Consider the following 7,398-nt stretch of genomic DNA (forward strand, 5'->3'; position numbering starts at 1 on the left):
GGCTGAACTCTGAGTGTTAGTGTTAATGGTTAGAACTCAGAGCTGGCCTGTGTTTGAGAAATAAAGCACTTTCCTCAGCTTGATCCCCCAGTTTAACCAGACAATGGAGCAGAGAAACGGCATTGGCAACATGCTCTTTGGAAAGACCAGAGACTTGCAGGTCAGAGCTGAACCAAAGTAGTGTTCTGATTTGCCCTGGTAAGAATGTATGAATGAGTGGTGTAGGGCTGCCTCTTCAGTGACTCTGACCACTTCGTAATGAATCTTCCAAGTTTTCTTGAGGAAAGATCTACAGAAGACAAAAGACAGATTTAGAAAATAAAATGCATAACATTAAGCAGATGTGGCCAAATCAATGAGTATCTTCCATCCAAAGTAGAAACCTTAAAACCCAACAAACGTTATCCCATCATTTGTTTTGCCCAAGGATACCATGGATATAAATCTATGAAACTGTCAACTTAAATTTAAAGGGGCTAGCCTAAGCCTACATTCCCCTCGAATAATAAGCACCAAGTGTTCTTAATCTCAGTCCATTATCACTGACACGCAACAAATTAAAATCTTATGACGCCACTGATTAAATGAAATTAATTAGGATATAGTCAATAAATCAAGGCATAATCCATTTTAGGTTAGGCCATCTATTTTCGATCATGCTTCATAGACTGATGCACTTGAACTATTGCATTGAGTAAAGTACAATATCTTAAAGGTCCAATGCATGTGTTTTTATCTCAATATCAAATCATGTCTGGGTAACAATTAAATACCTTAGAGTGATTGTTTTCAATTTAAAGTGTCAAAAATAAACAAAAATAGCTTAGCAAAGAACAATTTCTCAAGCAAGAATTTTGCTAGGTCTGTCTGGGAGTGGTCTGAGTAGGGAGGGGAAAATGAAAAACTAGCTGTTATTGGCAGAGAGGTTTGGAACGCTCTTGCTTATTGGTCTATTAACGAATTTACCGCTTGGTGATGTCACCAGGCAGGCCAAAACTCCATCCCACCAAAACAGGCTGTAGTTTCAGGTGGTCTTTTACATTTACATTTTAGTCATTTAGCAGACGCTCTTATCCAGAGCGACTTACAGTTAGTGAATACCCACAACCCTGGCGTTGCAAACGCCATGCTCTATCAACTGAGCTACATCCCTGCCGGCCATTCCCTCCCCTACCCTGGACGACTGTGCGCCGCCCATGAGTCTCCCGGTCGCGGCCGGCTGCGACAGAGCCTGGATTCGAACCAGGATCTCTAGTGGCACAGTTAGCACTGCGATGCAGTGCCTTAGACCACTGCGCCACTCAGGAGTACTTTTCAAACAGCTCCTACACTAAAAGGGCATTATCATCATTTGCACAGTACTATTCCAACCTCATAGTGTGGAAATATATATAAAACACAGGAATATCACGTTTTTGACTGCACTGGGCCTTTAATTGCATGTTAATTTTGCCTGATCTGCAAAATATTACCCTGACTTTAAATGATGTGGAAACATCGCAGTAATTACCTATGGATATGATAACTATAAGGCTGTGTTTACACAGGCAGCCCAATGTCTTTTTTCGACTAATTGGTCTTTGACCAATCACATCAGATCTTTCTACTTCAGATCTTTTTCAGAGCTGATTTGATTGGTCAAAAAAACAATTAGTAAAAAAAAGACCAGAATGGGCTGCCTGTGTAAAAGCAGCCAATGTTCTCCCCACAAAATGTTACAGTGGTGCATCCACAATGCACATCTATAGCAAGAAGGTTTTAAGGCCAACAAGCTACTTGGCAACTCAGCAGATGTACTCAAAAGCCAGTAAAAAAGCCTGCAATTCGATACTGGACACAGCTCAGTTAAGTTATTTAACATATATTAGGTCTAGTGTATACCTTGTGCTGCCTGAGTAGCCATTCAAAACTCACTCATTATTTTCATTCTATTTGTTAACATCCAAACACATTGAGAGAAAACTGAGGATATGGTCATCTTCCATGTGGAACTTCTGTACTTTTTATGATACTATAACATGACAAACCCAAGAATATCATGGCATGAACAGAATGCATCAGTGATTCGTATCCCTGCAACTTTCTGAAGAGGCAACTGCACAGGAATGCCCCTGTCTGTGTGTACGCGGTGCCCTTATGTCTAACACTTTGTGTAGCTGTTAGCGATGCTAATAATAACCGTCTTCAGGTAGATGGAAAGGATTTTCCGAAAACCTTCTCAATCAAAAGTGAATTACAAAGAAGCCTATGCCTACCTGGCAGAATCAAGATTTATTTGGCATCAATCCAGTGTGCATTTGTTTTGCAAACTCCATCACATGTGAGCTACAGAAACACTGCTAACCAACAACAGTTCTAGGTGAATGAGCAATTGAATTAAAGGGTAACTAATCACAAAAAAATCTGAGACCTCAAAACTGGTCTCCTGATGTGGTTTAAACATTGTTGTGGACTTAGAACATCCAATATAGTTTTTTTTTTTTTTTTTTTTTAAGTGTGATTTTCACAGCGAAAACCTTCAAAAAAGTCACCAGAACTGACCTCACAGTCCTTCCGCCCGCTATCTTTTTTTGCTGTGGTATTGTTTTGCTATTGAGTACCGTGATACTCAACCTGGTACCGGTATGGAGTTGGTCCCCCTTTTGCAGCTATAACAGACTCCACTCTTCTGGGAAGGCTTCCCACTAGATGTTGGAACATTGCTGCGAGGACTTGCTTCCATTCAGCCAAAAGAGCATTAGTGAGGTCGGGCACTGATGTTGGCCGATTAGGCCTGGTTCGCAGTCGGCGTTGCAATTCATCTCAAAGGTGTTCGATGGGGTTGAGGTCAGGGCTCTGTGCAGGCCAGTCAAGTTCTTCCACACCGATCTCGACAAACCATTTCTATGTGGACCTCGCTTTGTGCACGGGGCCATTGTCATGAAACAGGAAAGGGCTTTCCCCAAACTGTTGCAACAAAGTTGGAAGCACAGAAACGTCTAGAAAGTCATTGTATGCTGTAGTGTTAATATTTCCCTTCACTGGAACTAAGGGGCCTAGCCCGAGCCATGAAAAACAGCCCCAGACCATTATTCCTCCTCCACCAAACTTTACAGTTGGCAGTATGCATTCGGGCAGGTAGCGTTCTCCTGGCATGGAAACCCATTTCACAAAGCTCTCGACAAACAGTTATTGTGCTGACGTTGCTTCCAGAGGCAGTTTGGAACTCGGTAGTGAGTGTTGCAACCAAGGACAGACGATTTTTACGTGCTTCATTACTTGGCGGTCCCGTTCTGTGAGCTTGTGTGGCCTACCACTTCACGGCTGAGCCGTTGTTGCTTCTAGACGTTTCCACTTCACAATAACAGCACTTACGGTTGACCGGGGCAGCTCTAGCAGGGCAGAAATTTGATGAACTGACTTGTTGGAAAGGTCGCATCCTATGACGGTGCCACGCCGAATGTCACTGAGCTCTTCAGTAAGGCCATTCTACTGCCAATGTTTGTCTATAGAGATTGCATGGCTGTGTGCTCTATTTTATACAAATAGCCGAATCCACTAATTTGAATGGGTGTCCACATACTTTTGGCCACGCGGTGTATAGTATCAGATAATTTACATTTATTGCATATTTAATGAGGAAAATGTCTATAATATCATCTTCTAGACAAAGACCATTCTATAGCTTAATGTAATGAATTAGCCTATCAAGTCAAACATTTGAGTAAAAAAGATGTTACATTTGGAAATTCTTGAACATTTAATTTTGAGAAAGGTGCACATAGCTTCATTAGGCAATAATTGAAATTGGTCGGAAGGCAGAAATGTTATATTTCAGCCCACATAGTCCAATGGGATTAATTGTTAAATGTTTGCAATTTTGATATTTCAATTAAACTATATATTACATTTTTTTGTCACATAGCCTTGGCCTAGATATGTCAAGATTCAGGCATATGCCTAAATTCACAGTACTGTGCAGTATTATAGGTAACTGACTATTTAAAATGGCACATATGTTTATTTCTGACACAATGTATCTAAAACAACTGTTAATAAATAGCCTTTAACCAAACAGATATAGCTGACTGATGCTCAGCTGGACTCAAAACTATTATAAACAGTGCAGTGGGTGCCCAGGATTAACGTTGAGAATGACTAATGAGACCAGACCTGATTTACATGAACATGTAAGTAGGCCTATTTGTATTTGAAAAACGATTTGTAGGTGTTAGTAAATCAAATGGGCCAAAACCATTAACCTATCCTATGTTAGCCAGCCATAATACTTTTAGTAATGCCTGATTGAAGCTATTTGCAATACAAGGTAGGCCTAAGCCTATGTATTAGACCTACCTTAATTTTAATCAGTACAAATAAATGCAGTACAGTCAACTGCAACCATCGCAGGGCAAGGCCTATTCACTAGAAATACTTGGTTAGTGTACATATATTTCCAGTGCTTGGTATTTGCTTAGCTAGATACTGTAGCTAATTTGCTTACACCTTATCCCTAGTTACACCTGTTTTGGCCATTTTATGTAGCTATTTTGCTATTTGACCACGGTCTGATTTGTCGGGGAAAATGGTGAGACATTGATGATAGGAGAAATGTATTTAGTTATATAGCAAACTAATTCAAGAACAAACAAACACAGTATCATTGCAAGGGATGCCATTTGACATTAGTGGCTACAGTTGCAAGCATGATGATTGTAATCAAGCAAACTCGTGCCAGCTGGCAGGACTTTGCAGAACTCTAGGTCTACTGGTTTTGTCACAAAAAAATGTTGCGTAGGTATAGCGAATGTGCCCACTCTGGTATTGGCACGTGCGCTCCAGCCAACAGCTCGCAAATACAGTGCGGGTATAGCCTACATCAGGGTTCTTCAATTCCGGTCCTGGAGGGCCGAAACACCTCTGTTTTTCATCCTCTCTTTCTAATCAGGGGCTAATTCAGACCTGGGACACCAGATGAGTGCAATTAACTACCAGGTAGAAATAAAAAACAGAAGTGTTTCGGCCCTCCAGGACCGGAATTGAAGAACCCTGGCCTACATGATGAGATTATTATGGACTAAAGTGCAAGCCTATTTTTTGCAAAACGGCAGCCAAGCAAGCATCGATCATCATGTCACCAGAAGAAGATCCTAGATAATTTTTTAAAGGGGCATCAAGCTCATCACTGTGCACTTTCACCACCCTGTGAAGTTCATCATAATTTATTTAATCTGTAGCCTAATAAACTGCATACTTTCCCATGATATCGTGACATTTTATATCCGACATGTACTTTACTTGCATAAAAATGTTGGGTGGAAACCTGGTTAATGTCAAGCCATTTTGAGGATGCTGGAATTATATTTTGGATGAACGTGCGCATGCCTACAGGATACTTTTGAAGTAGCCTAATTAGATTAAAACATTGTGACTGGTTATGTTTATGCCACATATAAAAGATAATACATTTAATAGTGATAAATATGTAGGCTATAGGAATAGCCGCTCGGATTGGAGGGGAGGCAGAGCGCGTGTTAAACTTTCCTGAATAACTGGGCCTGCGGGGAGCATATGTGGCCACATTATTATAGGACGACTTCGGAGAATGATGATCTGCAACAGACAGCGCATCTCAGTATCAGTAAAAATACAGCCACACTGGCCTGCTACTGTGCCTTTCAAGACCATATAAACTGTCTAGAGTAGACCCACAATTGATCCAAATGGAATGAAACATTAAAATCACAGGGCTTTTGCGCCGTTATTCAAATGACATTTTCACTCCAGCCTAGTGTAGAATTGTGTACTCACTTGAAAACAATAATGCAATTATTCAATGCATTGTGGTGTTGTAGGCTATTCTAGGTAGGATAATTGTATTGTCCCTAGATCAATATGGAGTTTTTTGAGCTGCGCGTCTCTTGTCTTCACTGTTCTGTCATGCGCAATGATGCTCCTGGCCTCTCCGCTGCCTATCAGCTATTCCTATTTGTGCTTGTGGATTCATATTGAAAATTGATGCAGCTTTGAATGCTTTTTATGTGTGGTATGATTGCTAGTTAGCCTATCACAGATCTGGACAAACGATCTACCTACCACTATTATCTCTATGAATGGTGGATAGACAGCAGGATATACAGTTAGACTGGTAGACTATATTGACCTGTAGTCAGGGTTGTAGTGCTGCCGGAGCAAGAGGGAGAGGCGCTCCCTCACTTTTTTCAATTTGAGAATATACGGAGCTGGTAAAAAAATATTTCTGGAAAATTAATTTTTATAAATTCTAAATACATTATATTTAATTACCACTAAAATTAAATGAAAATCGATAGACAAACCAAATCAATATGTATAGCAGCTTAGCGGTAACCAACTCACTGAGTGCGCTGCTGTTGGGAACGGCAAAAGTAGGGTGCGTATTGGGAACGCGCTGAGTGGAGAGCTCTTTCCTGGTCCAACAAGCTCTGTCCTCACTTTGTGCAGGCCAAATCCGACTTAACAAGAACAGCCAGAGACAAAAAAAACTATATGAGGGGTTGCTAAAACGGCTGTCCTCAAAACTGTTTTTTATAGACTCAGTCATTTCTTATGAGCTTTTAGGCTGCTCACTAAAGCTGAATAGTCCCCCCCAAAAAAGCTAATGCGGCCAAAACTCAACAGCGAGCGCCAATAGGCAGGATATAACTTATGCTTCGATGGAACAAAATACAAGAAAGGCTAATAGTTTGTTAACACCAACAGCTCCAATTCGCTAACAAAAAAAGTAATTCAAGAAAATCTAAATGCATATTCCCATGAAACTGATTGAGGACAATTGATTGGCATGCAAATGCAGTTTGGACATTTCACCGGTAAAACGTGAAGAATTATCATTCACGATTGACAGTGATGATGGCCTATTCTGAAATAGGTATGCCTAACTTGGTTTTTGATGGTATTAAATAGATCGAGCGAATGTAAACCAAGGAAAAAATGCACTCCCCTCCTGTGCCAAATAAACACAACCTTACCCAAAGAAAAAATAAAGTTTGACAACCATCCCCTATTTTGGACCCACCCTCAGTGAATAAAAAAAAAAATCAAATAGTGAAACATTTAAAAAAGTGATCCTTTTTAGATAAAACTATACTAAATATATTCACGCCACCAAATAATTGATTAAAACACTGTTTTTCAATGTAGGTCTACAGTAGCCTCAACAGCACTCTGTAGGATAGTACCATGATGTAGCCAGAGGACAGATAGTTTCCGCCCCCGTCTGGGTACATTGACTTCAATACAAAACCTAGGAGGCTTGTGGTTCTCACCCCCTTCCATACACTTACACAGTAATTATAACAACCTCCGGAGGACATCCTCCAACCTATCAGAGCTCTTGCAGCATGAACTGACATGTTGTCCACCCAATCAAAGGATCAG

This window comes from Coregonus clupeaformis, chromosome 20 (genome assembly GCF_020615455.1).
Source record: "Coregonus clupeaformis isolate EN_2021a chromosome 20, ASM2061545v1, whole genome shotgun sequence".
Lineage (NCBI taxonomy): Eukaryota > Metazoa > Chordata > Actinopteri > Salmoniformes > Salmonidae > Coregonus > Coregonus clupeaformis.